This window comes from Triturus cristatus, chromosome 2_2 (genome assembly GCF_964204655.1).
Source record: "Triturus cristatus chromosome 2_2, aTriCri1.1, whole genome shotgun sequence".
In the NCBI taxonomy this organism is placed as follows: Eukaryota; Metazoa; Chordata; class Amphibia; order Caudata; family Salamandridae; genus Triturus; species Triturus cristatus.
The window spans coordinates 1201394729-1201419321 of NC_140582.1; positions in this window are offsets into that span (position 1 = coordinate 1201394729).

Genomic DNA, 24593 nt, shown 5'->3' on the forward strand with positions numbered 1-24593 from the left:
AAGAACCAATGTGCGTACTGTAAGCAGTTGGGCCATTGGGCCAGGGAGTGCCCAGCATTGCGTGCTTCGCGGCAGGGGCACACTCCGGGTGGCCAGAGAGGTAGAGGGGGCTTCTCGAACTTTAGAGGGAATTCTAACGATAATGTCCGTTTCGACACTGCTGGACGGCACCGAGATAGCTCAAACGTTTTCGATCGCCAGCATCAGTATCATGTATCGGACATCGATCACTCGGGATATCATGATTCTCAGCATGCATAGGAATGCGTTGGATGGGGGTCTGAATCAGTTGAGGTGCCGGTCGATCAGACGGGTCCTTATGTATCGGCTGAGGTTTTAGGTTCTACTGATCAGTTCCTAGTGGATACAGGAGCGACACGTAGTGCATTGTCTAGGTACTTAGTTCCGGGGGCTCCCCCATCCGGCTCAATGGTTACATCGGTAGGGTTTGACGGTACACTCTCCCGAAGCCCTCTTTCACAGCCCCTTGCATTTAAGGTTGATTGTTTTTCTGCGCCCTGTCCGTTCCTGCTTGCCCCGTATACACCGGATAACATTTTGGGCCTTGACATGTTAAAACACTTTAGGGCTACAATTCGCTGTTCCCCTGAGGGTGTGAGGGTGATTCTAAATGACAACTACCCCCGATCTGGGCGGATGTGTACGATCTCAGAGGATGCGTTGTTGGCTACCCTCCCCCGCGCTTTATGGGCGACTTCGGACACAGATGTGGGACAAATGGTGATTCCTCCGGTCCACATTAGTGTCCAGGAGGGGGCGGTGCTACCACGCCTCCCACAGTATCGTATTTCCCAGGAGGGCGAGGAAGCTCTCATACAGATTGTGCAGGATTTGATTGCAGTAGGAGTAGTGGAAGAAGTTCCCTATAATATCTGTAACAGTCCGATTCTCCCTATTCTGAAAAAAGACACGGATGCAAAGGTCTATCGGTTCATAATTGATTTGAGGGAGGTAAACAAGATCGTGATACCTCAGTACCCGGTGGTTTCCGATATCACGACGTTGCTTACCTTGGTCCCGCCTACGGCGACCGTGTTCTCAGTGATTGATTTGAAAAATGCCTTCTTTTCTATTCCCATTCACCCTGATAGCCGATTTCTTTTTGGGTTCACACTAAACAACAGATCTTATCGTTTTTGTAGAATTCCCCAGGGCTACACAGAAAGCCCTAGTATTTACAGTCAGGCTTTGAAACGACAGTTGGACTCCTTTGTTTTACTCGAGGGGGTCGCCCTCATTCAATATGTCGATGACATCTTGTTGGCGGCTGACACCCTGGAGTTGTGCGAGAAAAGCACGCTATCCCTACTTTCCTTTTTAGCCTCCCACAATCACAAGGTCTCTAGGAAGAAATTGCAATTCTGTAGACCAAAGGTCACTTATTTGGGTCACCTTTTGTCTAAGGAGGGGCGTGCACTCACACCAGATCGTATCCAAGTAATCTTGGACACACCGAGGCCATCCACGCAGAAGGATGTGCGTGCATTTTTGGGCCTCGTTTCCTTTTGTAGACAGTGGATACTGGGGTTTTCACACACGGCTAAGCCATTACTAGCCCTCTTGACAAAAGATACGCCTATCCCAATCCCTTGGTCAGATGAGTGTGATGCTGCTTTTCAGCAATTGCGACAGGCCCTTTGTTCAGCACCAGTGTTAGGGACCCCTGATTATGCGAAACCCTTTTCGTTGTATGTGCATGAGAAAGATGGATGTGCATTATCAGTTTTAGTACAGATGCATGGTGATAAGCAACGCCCTTGTGCATACTTTTCGGCTGTACTTGATCCTGTCGCCCGCGCATTGCCAGGGTGTTTTCGCTCGGTTGCGGCGACAGCTGTGTCAATACGCCAAAGTGAAGGAATTGTATTGTCCCATAAACTGTTGGTGTTAGTTCCCCATGCTGTTGATGCCTTGCTTAATCAAACAAAGACGCAGCATTTGACCAGTGCCCGTTTAACGGGATATGAGTTGACGCTTTTGGCTCCTCATATTACGTTGAAAAGGTGCGTGACATTAAACCCGGCCACATTGTTGCCATACCCCGAGACCCAGCCGGAGGCACAGAAAGCGCATGATTGTATTCTTGTGACTGAGGAACAAACAAAGGGTCGTATTGATCTCCAGGATACGCCCTTTTCAGAGGTAGATGGAGAATTGTGGGTAGATGGATCATGTCTGAAGCTACCAGATGGTACGGCTTCAGCAGCGTATGCAATTACCACGTTGCGGACGATAGTGGAGACAGCACGCATACCACAGAAATCAGCTCAAGCAGCGGAACTGATAGCGTTAACACGAGCGTGTGAGCTCAGTACAGGATTGTGTGTGAATGTTTACACAGATAGCCGCTATGCCTTCGGAGTAGCGCACGATTTCGGCCTACTCTGGAAGGAGAGAGGGTTTCTAACGTCACATGGGGTACAGATAATGCATGGGGAGTTAGTCCACAATCTTCTAACTGCATTGACATACCCGAAGAAAATTGCCATTGTTAAGTGTAGTGCGCATAGGAAAGTAGTTGACAAAGTTGGAGAAGGGAATGCGTTAGCAGACCGAGTGGCACGGGAGACTGCGATGCAGCCCGGTACTACTGCCATGTATGTAGTGAAATCACAGGTGGAGAGATGGCGTGATGCAAAGGAAGAAGTGCGAGAAATACAAAGGACCGCTTCTGATAAAGAGCGGGAGCAATGGGCTAGCGAGGGAGAGTTGGATGACGAGGGTTGTTGGAGAAATAAACAGATGGATAGATGGAAGTTACCCACGGCTTTTGTACAACCTATGGTTCAAATGGCACATGGGCTAGCACATGTTGGAGCTTCCGCAATTGTGAAATTGCTTACCCAAGTCTGGGAGCATCCAGAGATTGCTAGCACAGCAAAGAGGGTGGTGCAGACCTGTATGATCTGTCTGAAGTATAACCCAGGGAAAGGCACGCGAACTCCAGCAGGAGGATTTGCGACGCCCACTGCACCCTTTGAGGTTCTGCAGATGGATTACATCCAGCTTGAGCGCTGTAACAATTTGAAGTATGTTCTAGTAGTGGTTTGCGCCTTCAGTAAATGGGTTGAGGCGTACCCTACGAAAGACAATACTGCAATGACCACGGCGAAGCTACTGCTAAAAGAGTTTTTCCCTCGATACGGCGTCTGTAGACTTCTGTGGAGTGATAATGGCCCTCACTTTGTAGCGGATGTTATAAAGTATGTCTTGAAGGGCCTAGGCATCACCCAGAAGTTCCACGCCGTGTTCCACCCTCAGTCTGCAGGACTAGTCGAGAAGTATAATGGTACGCTGAAGCTTAAGATCGCCAAAATCCAAGCTTCAACATCTTTGACCTGGCCGGACGCCTTGCCACTGGCGTTATTGTCAATTAGGTCGGTGCCACACTCTCGAACCGGCCTTACACCCTATGAGATTGTATTTGGACGCCCAATGAATATTTGGGGTCCACCAAGACCTAAGGCTGTGTATGATGTACCTTGTGTGATGATGAGTGATTATCTGGCGCAGTTAACGGATAACTTGGTTTCTATTCATCAACAGGTCCGAGAGGCGCTCCCTGATCGGTCTACTGGTGAAGGACATGGTCTCCGGCCCGGAGATCATGTGATGATAAAGGTTTTCGACAGATCGAACAGTTTGGAGCCGAGATGGGTCGGACCTGAGCAAGTCCTTCTTGCAACGAGGACGGCAGTGCGAGTCTCGAACAGGAAGAATTGGATCCATTCCTTGCACTGTCGAAAGGTACCGCCCGGATTGGTGGAGTCTGCTGTGCTGACCGATCAACGAGAAGTCCTAGCAGCAGAGACAGGCTGTGCTGCGGGGCCAAACGACACTGAGGAGCTCTTTTCGGACCACACGACTTCTGGAGGAAGGCGATATCATCTGCAACCAAGGAAGTGAGGTTTCCAGTACCGGGACATACTGTCAGAACGGCCCTTGGGTTAGTGAAACAGAGAGCCGATGAGGCAAGGGGGGGGGATCAGCCCTGCATTAGTGTAGTGACACCCGTCTTGGCCCGCTGGTGAAGAAATCAACCGCTGCCCAAGGGGAAGAGTTCTGACAGACCTTTTTAGTTACAGGAAGATATCAGGGTACTGTTTCTTTTTGACATGGAGACGAAGAAAGTCCTTTGTGCGTTGGGGTTCATGCTAACAATAGCTATTGTTGGCATAACAACATGGTTTGTGGAGGAGGTCACACCTGCTCGGAAAACACTTGTGTTGACGACTCCGGTGCCTGCGGAGCACTACTTTTATACATTGCCGTATCAAGAATTGAAGCATCGACAGTCCTACTTGAATAACACTTTCATTCAGATGCTGCATCATACCCACGTTGCTACGAACGCTACGAACTGTTGGATATGTGGGATGATGCCAGCCCATCAGAAGAAAGGAGGTACGCCATTCATACCACTTCCTTTCTCTCATAATGGCTCTTGTAGAGCATGGTACACTTTGTTGTTTGCTACTCGGAAACCGACAGTGGGACGATTGCTTTTCAGACTTAATAAAGAATGTCATCAGGACAGAAATGGATATCCACAAGCAAATGGAACAATTTGGGAATGGGAAGAGTACCGACCGGACAATGAATCCATTCCCTATATTTTCACGAATACCAGAGACACTGTGGGGAAGGAAAAATTTGTGATCCAAGTGGCCCAAGCCCAAGCGGACCTGTGTGTCCAGAGTGTGGGTTTTATCCCTGTTGGTGTCAGTGATTGTATAACCGTATTAAACATCGATGGGCTGAACAACAGCACCTTCCTAGCATCCCATAATACCTATTTCGTATGTGGAAATAAAGGTTATTACCGTTTGCCGGCTGGGTGGTCTGGGGTATGCTATGTATCATTCCTATTACCTCCTGTATTTCTAGCACCCGCGTCATATCATAAGGATTTGAAGTTGTTGAATAATGTGACTGTAAATAGATATAAACGTACTTTATCGATTGATGATGTGGATCAAACCGATACTAGCTTGCAACAGTATATTGATTTCAACTTAGGACTGTTTTTCTTTGTTGGAGCTGCTTTGAATAGTAGGAAGATCCGGAGATTAACGAGAGTGGTAGAAGCTGTGACTAATCAGACTGCTGCTGCTCTTGGGAATCTTACGGAAGAATTACAGATAACCAGGATTGTTGCATTGCAGAATCGTATGGTATTGGATGTGATGCTAGCTGATCGAGGAGGAGCCTGTAAAATTATTGGAAGCAGCTGCTGTGTGTTTATCCCTGATCATACGCCATCTGTTTATAGCGCTATTAATAAACTGCATAAAATAGCAGCTGAAATCCACACAGAAAACGGCATTTGGTCCTTTTCTGGATGGTTTTGGGCGTTGGTTACTGCTTGGGGTTGGAAGGTTCTAACCGGTCTCTGTATTATCATAGCAATTCTGTTCTTTCTCTGTATGTGTATTCAATGTGGACCATTGTGCTGTTCCGTATGCATTTCATTTTGCATTCCAGATAAGAAAGCTATTGCCGATGTTGCCCGCCATAAGGGTCTAGCTAAAGAGGTTAAAGGAATGATGATAATTGACATATACGATGATTATTCTTGGAAACCGGATGTCTTCAGTAAATGCTGAAAGGGTCGTCTGTTGTAAATTAAAGCAGAATGTGATTAAGCATTTACTGAAAACATTAATGCTTCCCCTTTTATCGTGTTTCCTTCACTACGTTGGCCGAAGTCCGGACTCCATTTTGTATCATCACGCTGCCACGTGTTCGCCACGAGGAGAGTCCGACCTCTGTGTTAGTTGCTCTTGTAATCTGCCTAGCAACAGTTTATAAATAGCCCTCTTGTCCATCTGGCGCATGCCCAGACTTGACCACATCTGTCATAATTAGCTTTGCTTGACCATGTGTTTTCGCGGGCTCAAGGAGTGTGTTAGCTCCGCCCATGTATTGATTCAGTATCGAGAATGACCCTAAATGGTAATGTTCTTCGACTTTATGTGGTATCCACCCACTCATGAGCCCCTCTGTTGTGTATAAAAGGGGACTGTGTACGCAAGTTCTTTGTGCTACTCCTTGCAATACTGAAGAGTGTTGTGTGGATTGTAGGACCACCCTTAAGGGTTAATAAACGTTGTTTTTGTACTTTGCAGTTTCCGTGCCAACTTCCTTATAGATTTCGTTACAGAAGAGCGAACCCTTGTCTCTTGCGGGCCTAGCTGGGGCTTGTATTCATCACACCCTCCATAGGATATCATGGCTACGTCAGTCCTGAAGCAGGCGTAAGGAAAGTAGCGATAACAGGGGTTAGCGCTACTTTTCCTGCCGCTATGCTTCATAGCGTGGGGCTTGATGATAGGAGAAATGTTCCTTAGCGACATTTCTCCTGTCATCTCAGGTCAGGAACACCCACTTTGCATCTCATTAGAGATGCAAAGCTGGGCGTTAAGATTCCCGGCGCTAAAGCAAGGTTTCACGCGTTAACACCTTGTGAAAACGGCCTTGTAAATATGCCCCAGAGTCGGCGCTCTTGGCTGTGACAGAACATCTCTGGACAGCTTTAGACGCTGGGCAGACGTCGGCACTGATCCTTCTGGATCTCAGTGCCGCGTTTGGCACTGTGTCCCACGCCACCCTGTTGAGGCACCTGGAGGAGGCTGGAATCATTGGCTCAGCCTTGAAGTGGCTGGCCTCATTCCTCACGGATAGGATGTTTCAGGTGATAGCTCCCCCTTTACCTCGGGCATCCTTCCCATCAGGCATGGGGTACACAGAACTCTTCCCTGAGTCCTCTGCTTTTCAATCTTTACGTACAACCTCTGGCTGTAGTAGCCAAGAGCAGAGGGCTGACCATGGTCTCCTACGCTGACGACACACAGTTGCTGGTGGCTCTCTCGAGCGGCTCCAAGCAAGACCCTTTTAGATTTCAAGGTAATCCTGCGGCAGTCGCCGAGTGGAGGACCGCCAACTGTCTCCAACGGAATGCCAACAAGTCGGAGGTGTTGTTGGTGGGAAAGGACCATGGCCTATGGAATGAGCTCTGGTGGCCCAAGAGCCTAGGCACTGACCCCGCCCCCAAGCAGGCAGTGAAGAACTTAAGGGTCTGGATGGATGCTTCGCTTAATTTCCAGACTCAAACTAAAAAGGTGGCGGGAACCTGCTTTGGATTGCTGCGAAGACTCAAACCCATCCTGGGCTTCTTTGGTGCCCCAACCAGGCATATCATCATCCAGGCCCTGATTATGTCAAGACTTGACTACGCCAGCTCACTGTATCTGGGAACGAACAAGACAGAAATACAGAGGCTACAGAGAGTTCAGAATGCGGCCGCAAGATCTCTACTCGGTCTGCGTAGAGCCTGCTCAGTTACAAGCGCCAGTCGCAGTCTCCACTGGCTGCCTGTGGCTAGGCGAATTGAGTTTAAGGCTCTCTGTATAGCCTTTAAAGTCCTGAAACGTGCATCCTGGAATATCTTGACCAATTTGCTTCTAACCTATGATCCCTCCCGCCAGCTCCGCTTCATGGGACAAAACCTGGGGGTGGACCCCCGAGTCAGGAGGGTCTGTGCCGGAGGTCGTTCTTTTCAGAACAGAGCAGCCATCCTCTGGAATTAGTTGTCGGCCCACATTCGGGGTCTTAATAATTACCTTGAATTCAGGAAACCCATAAAAACCTTTCTCTTCCCCACTCCGTAGGTCTCCCTGGGCTCTCTCCGATCTTGGTCACCTCATTGCTGTTCAGAGCCGGGACGCCTCTTTGCTGGGCAGCTGTTGCGCTTTATAAAAACCACTAACATAACATAACATAACTTACTTTCTCGCGGGCAAAATCAGACAATGAAGATGATTGCGATTTGCCACTCTTTAACAGTGACCCTCAAGTATCCATAACCACTCTCTCACATGCTTTTATTTTGTTTTTTAGAGTTACTCATACCAGTGTAGTGTGTCAGAGCACTGAACATCACACAGGGACAATGAATCATACATGTGTAAAGCAGTGTATAGGAAATGTTACCTAAGAAGTGTAGGAAAGGAATCATAGGTCATTCATGCTGAGTATAGTTTAAGAGTGCTTGATCTGAAGAAGCACAAACTCATCTCCTTATTTATGAGGCCTTTCGTCACTTTTACGCTGCTGGTGTATCACTTTTTGCGACGCTGAGGCAGCATAAAAAATGTGCCATGTTGCGCCCTATTTACAAAGTGATGCATCTAGGCAGATGCGTCACTTTGTAAACACCTGCGTCACATAATACCTGCATCAGGTATAATGTATGAAGGGTGGGCTTACCCCAAAAAAGGCTAGGTAGAAGTGGGGCAGTTAAATCTATAAGATTTCCCTACCCCCTTTCTAAGACACAATTGCGTCAATATCTTACACTTCCCTCACAGCAGGCGTAAGACTGACGCTGGCCCATTAATGCATGGGACTTGCCCCATGCGAACGGACACATTGCTGAAGTTGCATCTGTTTTCAGACACACCCCAGCAATGCATCACTTTTGCACCTACAGACACGGCAGAAATACTGACATATCTGTAACTCCTTGCAACATGATGTGTCATACAGTAAATATGACGCATCCATGATTTCACAAGGAGGGAGCACTGAGAAAAGGCGCTTCGCTGTTTTCACGTAGCGATGCGTCACTTCCCATAAATAAAATATACCTTCATGGTTGGGGGTTGTCTTTTCTAATAAGAATTGATTTCCACTCAACTGAACCCTTTTTGCAACATTAGGATAATGAAAGACTGGGCCGAAATTAATTGACCGATTTACAAGCCCCTTGCGCCGCTGGTGCGTCATGTTGTGTGACACACCGGCGGGCAACCTGCTGCATGATATTAACAAGCACAAGTAATGCCATCCTGCATGGCTTTACCTGTGCTTGTAAATATTGCCCCTTTTCACTAAACACTTTGGTGATATGCATAATAAAAGTGGTGGAGTGAGGAAGATACATTCCTTCAACAGGGAAACGAAAGGCGTGGGTATTGCGGTCATTCTTAAAACAGGCTACCTTTGCACCTTTTGTAAGCAAACCGTTGCCAGTTGCGAATGTGCCCACTTTAAAATCACCCTTAATCCCAACTACACTATGACAGGTTTACTAATCTACCGACCTCCGGGTCCCTCAAAAGTCTTCAGGGAAGCTCTTAGCGAGACTGTCAGTGCCCTGGTGGTCAATGCCTCTAATTTTACAGTCACAGTTGATCTTAATCTGCATCTGGATAACGACTCTGACTCCAAAGGGACGTTTTTTTGGGCCGATCATGCAGCTTCTCAGCTCGATCAACAGGTCTCAGGACCAACGCATTCAGCTGGCCACCGGTTGGACCCAGTTTTTACAAATATACCTTCCCTTACAGTCCAACCCCCTATCCTGATGGGTTGATCGGATCATTATCCATTCAGGGCATCAGGCCTACGCGTAATTTAGATAAAACATTTTCCCTCAAACGCCCCTGGCATAAACTGAATTCCATACCCACCTCTCTGCCACCTCCCCAGCTTTACCGGCTGACCCTAACAAGGCTAACTCGGTCTTCTCTAACTGGATTAGCCAGCCTCTTGATAGCCTGGTTCCAGCTAAGTTGTCCATGAATCGTCAATCTAAATCCCATCCATGGTACAACACTAAATTAGCTGCTTTGCGTAAAATCAGTAAAAAGCTGGAGAGAATCTGGAGAAGGGACTATGACCCGACATCTAAGGATCACTACCGGGTAGCCGTAAGGAGATACCACAGGGCCATCCAAGTTGAGTGTGCAGCATATTATGCTGAGCAAATCAGCAAAAGTACTAACCCAGCGAAGAGTATTTTCTCCACAGTCTCAGGCCTTAAAACTCAGAAAGATGCCGTAGGTCCATTGATCACCTCTGATCAGCAGTGCGAAGAGCTTGCTTCATTCTTTGTCAGGAAGGTAGAGGACATTTATAAATACTTCCCTATGGTCCAACTCGGCCCTCCTGAGGCATCTTGCAATCACACCAATGTCACACTAGAGGCTTTTTCCCCTATTCCCCCGGATCTATTACTCACCCTTTGTTCTAAAATCAAGTCAGGTTCCCCAGTTGATCCACTGAAGCCCGGCCAATTTTGGAATATTCTACCCACTATCTTACGTCCTTTAGAACAGGTGATCAATGGGTCCCTCAGTACAGCGGTCGTGCCTACGGCGTGGAAACAGGCCAGGGTGATACCGCTGCTCAAAAAACCTTCCTTAGACCCAAAAAAGCCAGAAAACGTTCAGCCAATCTCCCTGCTACCTTGGGCCGCAAAGATCACGGAGGCCTATGTTAACTCCCTCCTCACGGAACACCTAAACTCCAACAACAGGCTCGACCCTTCCCCAAATGGTTTTTGCCCTGGTCACAGCACAGAGGGGCATATCAGCAACAACCGGCAATAATTATCGCTAGGCGCACTTAGCGCTAGGATAATTATCGCCGGCTAACATGGATTTTTATCGCTGAGATAGCATACTATTAGCAACGCTTATCTCAAAAGCGATAAAAATCCTAATGCTAACTGCCTAACGTGAGATTATCGCTGGAAACCCAGTGATAATCTCACGAAATGTGGTGTTAACTTGTTGATAGGGACTCACAAACTTAGCCATGATATCCACCTTCCATAGGATATCATGGCTAAGTCAGTCCTGAAGCAGGCGTAAGGAAAGTAGCGATAACAGGGGTTATCGCTACTTTTCCTGCCGCTATGCTTCATAGCGTGGGGCTTGATGATAGGAGAAATGTCGCTTAGCGAAATTTTTGTCCTGTCATGTCAGGTCAGGAACGCCCACTTTGCATCTCATTAGAGATGCAAAGCTGGGCGTTAAGATTCCCGGCGCTAAAGCAAGGTTTCACGCGTTAACACCTTGTGAAAACGGCCTTGTAAATATGCCCCAGAGTCGGCGCTCTTGGCTGTGACAGAACATCTCTGGACAGCTTTAGACGCTGGGCAGACGTCGGCACTGATCCTTCTGGATCTCAGTGCCGCGTTTGGCACTGTGTCCCACGCCACCCTGTTGAGGCACCTGGAGGAGGCTGGAATCATTGGCTCAGCCTTGAAGTGGCTGGCCTCATTCCTCACGGATAGGATGTTTCAGGTGATAGCTCCCCCCTTTACCTCGGGCATCCTTCCCATCAGGCAAGGGGTACACAGGACTCTTCCCTGAGCCCTCTGCTTTTCAATCTTTACGTACAACCTCTGGCTGTAGTAGCCAAGAGCAGAGGGCTGACCATGGTCTCCTACGCCGATGACACACAGTTGGTGGTGGCTCTCTCGAGCGGCTCCAAGCAAGACCCTTTTAGATTTCAAGGTAATCCTGCGGCAGTCGCCGAGTGGAGGACCGCCAACTGTCTCCAACGGAATGCCAACAAGTCGGAGGTATTGTTGGTGGGAAAGGACCATGGCTTATGGAATGAGCTCTGGTGGCCCAAGAACCTAGGCACTGACCCCGCCCCCAAGAAGGCAGTGAATAACTTAAGGGTCTGGATGGATGCTTCCCTTAATTTCCAGACTCAAACTAAAAAGGTGGTGGGAACCTGCTTTGGATTGCTGCGAAGACTCAAACTCATCCTGGGCTTCTTTGATGCCCCTACCAGGCAGATCATCATCCAGGCCCTGATTATGTCAAGACTTGACTACGCCAGCTCACTGTATCTGGGAACGAACAAGACAGAAATACAGAGGCTACAGAGAGTTCAGAATGCGGCCGCAAGATCTCTACTCGGTCTGCGTAGAGCCTGCTCAGTTACAAGCGCCAGTCGCAGTCTCCACTGGCTGCCTGTGGCTAGGCGAATTGAGTTTAAGGCTCTCTGTATAGCCTTTAAAGTCCTGAAACTTGCATCCTGGAATATCTTGACCAATTTGCTTCTAACCTATGATCCCTCCCGCCAGCTCCGCTTCATGGGACAAAACCTGGGGGTGGACCCCCGAGTCAGGAGGGTCTGTGCCGGAGGTCGTTCTTTTCAGAACAGAGCAGCCATCCTCTGGAATTAGTTGTCGGCCCACATTCGGGGTCTTAATAATTACCTTGAATTCAGGAAACCCATAAAAACCTTTCTCTTCCCCACTCCGTAGGTCTCCCTGGGCTCTCTCCGATCTTGGTCACCTCATTGCTGTTCAGAGCCGGGACGCCTCTTTGCTGGGCAGCTGTTGCGCTTTATAAAAACCACTAACATAACATAACATAACTTACTTTCTCGCGGGCAAAATCAGACAATGAAGATGATTGCGATTTGCCACTCTTTAACAGTGACCCTCAAGTATCCATAACCACTCTCTCACATGCTTTTATTTTGTTTTTTAGAGTTACTCATACCAGTGTAGTGTGTCAGAGCACTGAACATCACACAGGGACAATGAATCATACATGTGTAAAGCAGTGTATAGGAAATGGTACCTAAGAAGTGTAGGAAAGGAATCATAGGTCATTCATGCTGAGTATAGTTTAAGAGTGCTTGATCTGAAGAAGCACAAACTCATCTCCTTATTTATGAGGCCTTTCGTCACTTTTACGCTGCTGGTGTATCACTTTTTGCGACGCTGAGGCAGCATAAAAAATGTGCCATGTTGAGCCCTATTTACAAAGTGATGCATCTAGGCAGATGCGTCACTTTGTAAACACCTGCGTCACATAATACCTGCATCAGGTATAATGTATGAAGGGTGGGCTTACCCCAAAAAAGGCTAGGTAGAAGTGGGGCAGTTAAATCTATAAGATTTCCCTACCCCCTTTCTAAGACACAATTGCGTCAATATCTTACACTTCCCTCACAGCAGGCGTAAGACTGACGCTGGCCCATTAATGCATTGGACTTGCCCCATGCGAACGGACACATTGCTGAAGTTGCATCTGTTTTCAGACACACCCCAGCAATGCATCACTTTTGCACCTACAGACACGGCAGAAATACTGACATATCTGTAACTCCTTGCAACATGATGTGTCATAGAGTAAATATGACGCATCCATGATTTCACAAGGAGGGAGCACTGAGAAAAGGCGCTTCGCTGTTTTCACGTAGCGATGCGTCACTTCCCATAAATAAAATATACCTTCATGGTTGGGGGTTGTCTTTTCTAATAAGAATTGATTTCCACTCAACTGAACCCTTTTTGCAACATTAGGATAATGAAAGACTGGGCCAAAATTAATTGACCGATTTACAAGCCCCTTGCGCCGCTGGTGCGTCATGTTGTGTGACACACCGGCGGGCAACCTGCTGCATGATATTAACAAGCACAAGTAATGCCATCCTGCATGGCTTTACCTGTGCTTGTAAATATTGCCCCTTTTCACTAAACACTTTGGTGATATGCATAATAAAAGTGGTGGAGTGAGGCGTTAAACTATTCCACGGCCTCATAAGGCCCGATTTTTCCGCTAGGCAATGGACACAGGAACACACAGATACACTTTGTTCCCTACAAGCTGACATGATCGCTTCAAAACATTTACAGACACGTGTGAATATCTACAATCTAGTGATCCGTGTAGTTGCGGGTAAACCTGGGTACACATATTTAACATATAATGAAGGCGAAACAGTACCCATAGCATACAAATCACACTTGTACAGAGATACAGATATTCTGACGGCCGTAGAGACTGCGGTAGTGAGAGAAAGAGCGCAGCCTCAGGGGAAACAAATAATTGTCGTGACTCTAGTACCGGCCTTAGAGGCTGCTACATAGGCAAGCATCCCAAACGCTAAAGCCTTAATCCGGGATGGATACAATGAGTTAATTCTCTCACTGCATCAGATGTAGAATATAGATACTACCCAAGTCTAAAAACACATGCATTCCTGCAATATGAACAAGAATATCCTCTACCAAATGAAATAATGCCTCTAGATCAGTATGAATACTTAATTTACACTGAACGATCTGCGCAGGCAGCCATAGAAAGTAAACAGCAATTCAGCGCAGCGTGTGTGATGGCAAAAGGTCGTATGCAGGACGGCAAGTTCCATCCAAGCTGTACAAAAACACAGTCCCTAGGGGAATGCACGGCTCAGCTGGCAGAATTAAAAGCTTTGATACTGGCATTGGTAAATACGGATCGAGAATTCCCCACACTAATTGTGTGTGATTCTTTTTACTGTGTCCAGTCATACAATGAATATCTTCACTACTGGGGACAGAATGGGTTTAAAGATTCAAAAGGTGGCACAATTAAGCATAAAATGCTATCGGAACAGGTAGCTAAGTTGAAAAATGAACTACCAAGAACTCACGTGATACACACACTGAGTCATCAACGTGATGGCGTTCACGTTGAAGGGAATTCATTGGCTGATGAAGCTGCAAAGGGGGCAGTATAACTGCTTCGGTAGCTACAATTACTCGTTCGAGAACGAGAATAGACGGACAGATAATTGTAGTTGTCACTGCTTCACGCACAAACAGCCCTGCAATACCGAAAGATTTTCCACTCAAGTACTCCTACAAGTTAGATATAAACAACATTCCATATGCTCAGATTCCTGGAGTGAGGGATAGAGTAATACCAAACATGGATCGCAGATTAGATTTAATACTAGCTGCACACAAGGGTCTAGGTTCTGCACACACTGGAGTTCCCGCGACAGTTTCTTTACTGAAACAACGCTATTGGTGGCCAGGATTACTAACACACACAAAGAACTTTGTCTTGAAGTGTGACGTTTGTCAACAGATGAAGGGCTCCACCGTGAAACGTCCTGCGCAGACACCTCTACTAAAATCAGACAGACCATTAGCTTGCACCTATCTGGGCCACTGAGGCCCACTACACTCAGGTGGGGCTTACAAATGTATCATGGTCAAAGTGGATTCATGCTCAAGATTCCTATGGGTATGGCCTCAGCGCTTGGCTGACGCTCAAACGGTTATAAAAGATTTGTGAGTCTTTATGGGATCATACGCAGTTGGCACATTACATTCTGACCCTGGCCCCACGTTTAGCTCTCTGGCTTACAAGGAAGCCATGGAAGGTTTGGGTGTGGCATTGCGGTACTCCTCACCGTACCATCCTGAGGGAAATTCGCTAGTGGAGAGGAAAAACCAGGACTTAAAGCAGTCTTTAAAAGCTAGGGTATTAGGTTCCGGTCACTCAACTATATGGGGTACAGCGTGCCCTCAATTATCTGCCAAGAAACTCTCTAGGTGGGTCACTCCTTACGAGGTTCTATTTGGGACAAGAATGTGGGTACCTGATCTTGATTGTGAAAGCACAGTGGATTATGAAAAACATTTTGACATCAATAAACGTTTGGCTGTTTTACAGGATCTGAATGTGTCCAGGACACAACAAAGTAATGTCCATATAAAGCAGGCCGCCACTGGGGAAGTAAAATCAGTAACAACAAGACCTGTCAGGATTCCTAAAGTCAGGGATCTGGTCAGAGAAAAGATATTGGACAAGAAAGAATTTGGGCCATCATACAGAAAGCCCGTACCTGTCCTAGCACCCGAAGGAACAAGAACTGGACTCCTGCAGCCTCTTGCCGGGAAAGAAAAGAGATTTGTCTCCATTGATCTGATCAAACCACACTAAGTGGCCGATACTGAATAGTAGGCCTCGTGGACTCCTGTGTTGCCGAAGTCCTCTTCTTTCTAATATACAGCAAGTTCAAACAGAAAGACTCATCACGTTTGAGGAGTCAACTACACAGAATGATGGACTATGACATAGCTGTTTCAGGTAGTTGACACTCTGTCTAACCCGCCTACAGGCCGTCCGACGGAACCTTCTCAAGATCTATGCAATGCGTTGGCCAGCTTCTTTTCTACTAAGGTCTCTAAGATCTATTCATCATTTTCCCTTCCTATACGTTCCGCTGCCGCTGACTCCCTCTCTCACACGCCCAAGTTCACCAACTTTCTTCCGATCTCATATGAACACATCAGTAGGCTGGTCACTTCCATCAAGTCCGGCTCCCCTTTTGACCCATGTCCACCTGCGATATTGAATACTCTCGCTGAGGCTATAGTTCCTCCCTTAACGGATCTTTGCAACTCCATTTTCCGTTCAGGCATCTATCCGGAAGTCTGGAAAAAGGCAGTAATCAAACCTTTACTGAAAAAACCTTCTTTAGATCCTACTGACTCAGCTAGCTATAGGCCTATTGCCTGCCTTCCCTTCCCGGCCAAAATATTTGAGTCAGTTATGAACCTGCAATTATCTGAGTTCATTGACCATCACAATCTATTAGATGATACTCAGTTTGGGTTCAGGAAATATCATGGTACAGAAACGGCCTTGGTAAAGGCTTCCGATGAGATTAGGTACATCATGGATCGGGGGGTGCAGCGATTCTGGTGCTTTTTGATCTATCCGCCGCCTTCGACACGGTCGACCATTCCATCTTGGTCGACCGTGTCGCATCCATGGGGGTAACTCATCGTGCAAAATAGCTCATTGCCTCGTTTCTGGCCAATCGAACTCAAACGGTGAAACTGGGTAATTTTTATTCACCCACTTTCACTCTTCCTTGCGGGGTCCCTCAGGGATCCTCGCTAAGCCCCACACTATTCAATATATATGTGGCGGATCTGGCGAGGGTTATAAAAGCTCATAGGCTGCGGCTAACCACCTATGCTGATGACACCCAACTGGTGCTGGCTGTTCAGAAAGATGGCCCCGCAGTCGCCGCTAAATTCCAAGAAGGGATGATGGCCATTAGCTCATTGATGGCGGATAAAAGTTTAAAATTGAACTCGGATAAGACCGAGGTCCTGACTTTTGGTAGGCCTTCTCCTGAGTGGTCTTCGACCTGGTGGCCCAGCGATATGGGCTCCCCTCCCACTCCAGTAACCAAGGTCAGGAATCTCGGTATTATGTTCGATAATAAATTGACTTTTAAGCATCACGTCAACGCTGTGGCGACATCCTCCTTCTATATGCTGAGAAAAATCAAGAAGTTGCTGCCATATCTTCCCTCAACTGCAGGAAAAACCTTAGTTACCACCCTTGTTTTTTCAAAAATGGACTATGGCAATGGCCTCTTCCTCAATGCTCAGGAGCATGTGCTAGCCAAGCTGCAATCAGTACAAAACGCGGCAGCCAGATTACTGCTGGGCGTTCAATTTCGTCATCCTACCTCTGCAGCTATACACCATCTGCATTGGCTGAGAGTAAAGAGTCGGATAAAGTTCAAGGCTTTATGTATCGCCTATAAAGCCATTCATGATTCAGGACCTAAGTTCCTGAAGGACGCTTTCCGAATCTATGTTCCCAACAGAACTTTACTGTCAGCCTCTACGCACTTGCTCCCGGTGCCACGCACCAGAACTTCTACATGGGGAGACAGACGCTTTTTGGTAGCAACCCCCAGGCTGTGGAATTCCCTCCCATTGGCTATAAAAACTGCCCCCACCCTCATGATGTTCCGCAAGCTCCTCAAGACCTGGTTATTCAATCAGTAAATGCCCCAGATGTCTTTTGTCATTGGGAAGTCCAATATGCGCCGAGACACCCTTGGGTATTCTTGCGCAATAAAAATCTCAAAAACATAAAACATAACATAAACATAACACCAAGGAACTCGTTCCTCTTGGAACTGATATTCAGACAGAAAATCAAAATCAAAATAAAAGACAAATTTCAATTTGACCAAACACTGATGTCTACGTAAACGTACCTCGACAACGTACCTCGTCAAGATCCAGCTAGAAGTTAAAAAAAAACGGCTGAGCTAATGAAATTGCATCTAGCTGTTTCATAGACTTTGATACCTTTTCAATGGATCTGAGCGAATCTGAAACGATGCCAGACCAAAAAACTTGTCAACAACAACTCAAAGACTTTTTTTTTTCTTTAAAAGACTTACCTGCTGTCACTGTGGTTATAACTATGGATAATTACCGGGATCCTTTTCTTTCTGTTCTGGTCAGGCTTAGTAACTGTTTTCTGCTTACTTATTAATGGAACTTACCTTCCCCAAAGCTCTGCAACATCAAAAGTGAACTTACTCCTGAAACATCATGCTTCATCACATCGCGAACACAGTGACTTGTCTTCAGTGAACATTGCAGCAGTTCCTATATCTGATGCTATAGTATGGGACAAGGTTGATTATGACATTTGTAGCCCGACAGAACTTTTAGAAATACCACATTTATTTAAAATTTCCTTAAATTATGTTATTACCTCCAGTACATTTTCCGATGATTGGGATTTTGAAACTGTAAATAATATGTTGTCTGATTTAGAACAATCTGCCGCATTTTCTAGCAATGAAATGTTGGAAGACACATCAGATTTTAACACCATGTATTGTAATCAACATTTTGGTCATAACTTCCTACTCAAATCTAGTATCCCTAGAAATGTTTTCACATATCACCAATGGGAACATTGCCCAACACCGCCAAAAAGAAGTTCAAAAACGTTTGCACAAACGTCATCCTACGTCCGACAGCGGCAAAGCAAGGTAGCACCCCTGGGGAGACCTTTGGGTATATAAACATCACATCTTGCTGAGACAGAGAGAGGAGATCATGACTTCGAGCCCAACACACTGAAGCGATACGCTGAGGTTCCTGCATGCAAATACTCCAGCTCGCAGTGGTCTAACATCCTTTGCGTGGTGTCCACCTAGAGACCAGAACGGGTTTCCACAGTCTCTCACTTCAGGTAATGGGGTTCAACTTTATCCTAGAAGGATTCTTGGCTTAATACCTACACACATGCTAGGTACACTCAGGTACGTCTAGTTAGGATTGCATCGTAGGAGTACGCATTTTGTCATGTATTTTATATACTTGCCTGCATTCATGATTTTAGCAGAATGGTAGAAATCTACCATCCTTTTACTTTACTAGTGCTTCTAGTCATTTATATCTGTTTCTGTCTAATGATTGTTTCAGCAAATCTATTTTACACCAGAATAATGACTGTTCATTAATCCTTACTGAAAACGTCCCTACCGTTTATTCTGTGTGACTGAGCGAAAAGTAGAACACTGCTTCCACGGTACTGAGGGATCAAGGTTGTCATGTTCAATAGTTGCCAAGAACTATTCTCTCCTTGGTGAGAGGGGTTTTTAGTGGCACTGAGAGCTAGCTGGTATACAGGCTAACATACCCGATAGGGGTGTCCAGAATCAGTCCGACACCAATCCTATAGTCTATGTTGTCTAAATGCCCAGAACCTAAATAGATATATAGGAACTACACGACACCCTATGCTTATAAAATGACACAGCTCGGCACAGCAGAATGGCTTGCGGCGCTTCGGTTTGTTATTTTTGTGAAAATGTGGCCCGGTGTTTTTTGTACTGCACTGCAGTATAAAATGCAGTAAAATTTGTTAACAAAAAAAATGAGTGGCGATTTCCTTTTTAATGAAATCTGATCAGTGGCATCGGATGCCCTTATTAGTTTGGTGATTGTAAATAACATATTGGGCCTTCTTACGGGGAGTCTATTGACTGATGAGAGTACTGTGAGTTTGTGGTTATTGGTACGTCTTGTCTCTTCGTTTTTTTAAAACAGACCGCATCTGCTGACTCTTAATCTGGTGCTCTTAGAAATCGCTTTATATTGACTCCATGTCAGTGCACTTTCGGAGAGATTTGTCATTTCACATAAACCTTACAAAATGTATTAGATTGGGCAATTAACTAGCAGCAAATCCAGAAAAGTATTTTATACCTTTGAAAGATTGTATAGTTTGTAAAGTACCAAATGAATGTCTAGTGTGAAATACAAAGGAGCTTATTTACAAGCTCATTGTTCCGCTGGTGCGTCACTTTTTTAGACGCACCGGTGGCGCAGTGTGCCTACCCATATTTACAAGCCCACATATAGTCACCCAGCGTGACTTTTCATGGCCTTGTAAATATGGTCCCCTTTCACGCATTACTGAAAGGGGCATTCCATGGGTGTTGCTGTGAGTGTTCCCACGCATCATCCATGGAACTTCATGCAGTTCCAGATTTACAACATTTTGTAAAACTAGGACTGTGTCAGAATTCTATGCCTCCCCAAGGGAGTCGTAGGAATGGCGCAACGAGGAGAAATTCTTTTATCTCTCCTCGTTTTTTCCTTTTTCAATGTGTGCTGCATTATGCAGCGCGCACAGAGGAAAATACCAATAATGATTGTTTTTGTGCAGTCATCCCACAGTGCAGGCACCCTTGCAACATGACGCAAGGATGCCTGCACTGGCGCATTGCAACCAATTGTGCGCCAGCACAGGGCAAAGCACAGGGATGCGTCCTATTGTTGTTAATTAGAGTTCCCGGTTTTATGGTATTTATTTTTTTAACATTTCCATCTGTATTTATCCATATTTCTTTTTTGGTTATCTTAATGGCCTTTATCCATATTTACTTTGTGTTTTGATAATAAATGGAGCTATAAAATGTGATATTTACACATTTATTTTACACTTGGATGTGCACTCATACATGGATGCCTGTCACGTTTTAGCAAATTAAGCAGCCACATATAACAAAACACTACACTCTAAGGTACATTTTGAGGCTATACTACAAATATGTGTGAACCATGCTACATTGTACATTTTTTATAACTATCGCCGTTGTCTATCTGATCAGCTGTTGCATAACTAAATACTTATAAGGTCCCAAAAGCGAGACCTATTGGCTATGACAAGCGGCCGTGTGGCCGCGAAAGTTAAAGTGAACGCGATCAAGCATCAAAGCGGCCGTGAAAGTAATCGCGGTAAAGCGCGGCGCGCGTGCCCGCGCACATGCACTGTAGCTCTAGTCTGGCCTGGTAGCACTTTTTGGAGCCCTCTCAATAAGTCTCGCCAGACCAGCGCATGCGCTGGGTCAGGCGAGACCTAAAAACATAGAGGGAAGAGCATATGTGAGGACAAAGAGAACAAGTACAGGCTATGCCAAGCGGAAGTGATCGCGTTTGCGATCAAACATCAAAGCGGCGAAAGTGAAAGTAATCGAGCAGAGCATCAAAGGGCTGGGTGAGAAGGGAGGGGGGAATGCAAGGAGCAGAGGAGCAGCTGTGCACGTGCACGCCATCGTGCACTCAAACCCTAGGCCAGCAAAACCATGTGGGTAGCACTTTTCAAAGCCCACTTACAAAATGTCTCAAAAAGAGTCTCAGCGAGACCTAAAAATCACTAAAAACGTACGACGTCACCGTGCTCGAGAGTTTCATTGCCACGCAAAGTGTAATGATTACATCCCAACTGAAATGATTACATCCCAACTGACCGTGCTCCCTCTAGGGACCACCAAGTGAACTACACATGATCGGAGCCAAAAGTCCCGTTAAATCCTCCTAAATAGAAGCTCCAAAAATCCAAGGAATTATTCTCATCGCCACACATCGTGCGAGTGATCATACATCCCTGGATCAACACATTACTCATACATCAGCAGCACCATAGTACTGAAGAGCGGATCCCAAAAATATAATTCACTTAATAATATTAGTACGAGGCTGCAACTTTTCACGATCAACAATGGTGAGTGCGGCATATAATCTGAGTATACAGGATTTATTAAAATGAGTGAGACACACAATGAGGGTTTGTATGCAGATATTACGCATAGGATTATGGGAAGGCAGTAGGGTGACCAACTGTCCGTAAATTTCACAGACTGCCCGTTGTTTGGCCCCTTGTCCGAGAGCATTTCTTTCACGGATGCCTTTTGGGGCATATCAACAAGGGCTTTATCTCTGCTTTTTTGGCTTTAAAAGCCAAAAAAGGAGAGATAAAACTAGCGCCCTATCAACAACAGGGTGCTAACATGCAAATTTGCATGTTAGCACCCTATTACTCTACGATTCCCCTTGCATCTCTAATGAGATGCAAAGGGGGCGTTCCAGAGTAAAATAATAGGAGAAATGTCGCTAAGCGACATTTCTCCTATTATCAAGAATGTCGCTAACCCTGTTAGAGACAAAAAAAGCAGCGCTAACCGCGGTTAACGCTGCTTTTTTACGTCTGGTATTTTTCTGACTTAGCCATGATATCCTATGGAAGGAGGATATCATGGCTAAGTTTGCCTGTCCCTATCAACAAGGTAACGTGAGATTATCGCTGGGTTTCCAGCGATAATCTCACGTTAGCCACTTAGCGTGAGGATCTTTATCGCTATTGAGATAAGCGTTGCTAATAGCACGCTATCTCAGCGATAAAAATCCACGCTAGCCGGCGATAATTATCCTAGCGCTCAGTGTGCTTAGAGATAATTATCGCCGGTTGTTGTTGATATGCCCCATAGTCCGTAATTTGGGGACGGCAGCAAGCTGTGCTGTCCCAAAGGTGCCCATCGGAGCCGGCTCGCACCCCTCTGAGGCTGCAGCAGCCCCTCCCGCCCTCGCTCAGTCCTTCTAGGGGCCACTGTCATTCTGACGTGGCTGACTATCACCTAAAGAATGGCAATGGGCCGGAGGGGAGGGAGGCACCAGGGTCAGACAAGTGTTTCATGGCCCTGCCTAACTTTGACCTGTGACTCGCAGATCAGCACAGAGCAGAATAGCGAACAAATAAAGCCAGAATAATTACTGTGATGCAGCTGTGTGTGTGTGTGTGTGTGTGTGTGTGGTGTTGGTGGTTGGGGGGGTGCATAGGGGCAGTGGCAACAGAAAGAAATTATGATAATGGTAAATCAAAAAGAAGCACAAGGCAAATGTAGTGAGTAAGCAAAGGAAGAATAGAATGCAAATATTGAAAGACAGCTGGAAAGATAGAGAAAGATTTAGATTTAACAATGGAAGGAAGGACACGAGGATAATCAAATGAAAAAAAAGTAACACAACATAAATGTTATTGTGGAATATGGAAATATGAAAAGAACATGAAATATGAATTTAAAGAATAAAGAGAGAATGAGAAACAAAATGAAAGGATACACAGACAGAAAGATGGAAAGAAAAATAAATGGAGGATGTAAAGAAGAAAGTAGAGAACAAACGTGGATAGAGAGAAGGACATAAGGAAAGAAAGAAAATGAAAAGACCGAAAGAATAAAAGACAAACGTCAATATAGGTCGATGCAGTTTTTGACCAAGTTTCTTTCCTGCTGTAAAAAGCATAATTTTGCATTGTTTTTGCAAATTTCCATCAGGGAAACAATTTTCAGACTTTAAAAGGAAAGACCAGGATAGCTCACTTTGGGGCATATTAGCTACAAAAGGCGATAATGATCGCCAGCGAAAGGTAGCGTGATTTTTGTTATCGCTTCAATTCCTGGACACTTTTCGCATTCTTATCGAGGTATTATGAACACGTCGATAAGATGCGATGGTGTCTGGGAAAGGAAGCGATAACTGCCGCTAACACGCGATAGGCAAACTTCCGATAGCATGGGAGCAGCGCGTCAGCGGTTTGTTAGCGGCAATACATCATAACATGCCTGCATATGCCTCATATTATGCCATAATATTCCTGAAAACTCCCTGTATGACATGATCAATGGGCCAATGAGCACGGCACTCTGCAGCATGAAAAATGAACTGAAATTGTATAACTTCAGTAATGCAGTCGGTGACTCAGTGAATGCCAATAACAATGTTATGTGAAGGGCAGATACACTGCAATGTCTCCCAATGGGCTTGCTAATATGCGTTATAGAATTCCAATAGAAACCCAGGTTAGATGTCCTGCACATCTAACCTGGGCTTCTATTGGAATTCTATAACGCATATTATCAAGCCCATTATCCCCGTTTTAGCGGCAGTTTCCTGCCGCTAAAACGGCGATAATTTTATCGCCAGTCTTGCTAATATGCCCCTTAATTCTCTCCTCTGGTGTAGAAACGAAACCGGCGTCTCCTCATTTTATCCTTCTGTGCCAGAAACACTTTGGGCCATATTATCAAGGAATGGCGATAACATTATCGCCGCTTTATCGGCAGAAAACTGCCGCTAAAGCGGCGATAATGGACTTGATAATTTGCCCTTGTGAATTTCCATAGAAGCCCAGGTTCACACCAGAACATGGGCTTTTATGGGAATTCACAAGGGCATATCATCAAGCCCATTATCGCCGGTTTAGCGGTAGATTCCTGCCGCTAAAGAGGCGATAATGTTATCGCCGTTCCTTGATAATATGGCCCTTGATAAGTGCAAGGGGGCTTATTTATGAGCCCTTGCGTCACTTTTGCGCTGCCGGTGCGTCATTTTTTGTGACGCACAAGCAGCGTAAAAGATGCACCATGTTGCGTCAGATTTACAAAGTGACGCATCTAGGCAGATGCGTCACTTTGTAGACCCCTGCGCCACATTATACCTGCGCCAGGTATAATGTATGCAGGGTGGGCGTTCCAACGTAAGTAAGCTTCATAGAGGTGACGCAGTGAAATCTACGAGATTTCACTGCGCCACTTCTAGGACGCAAATGCGTCAATATCTTACGCCTGCCTCACAGCAGGCATAAGACTGACGCAGGCCCTCTCACATGGGGCTTGCCCTATGTGAAATGGCACATTGCTGGAGTTACGTCACTTTTATGACACACCCCAGCAATGTGTCACTTTTGCGCCAACAGATATGTCAGAAATACTGACGCATCTGTCACTCCTTGCGACATGATGCGTCATATTGTAAATATGACGCATCCATCATGTCGCAAGGAGGGTACAATGAAAAGTGACGC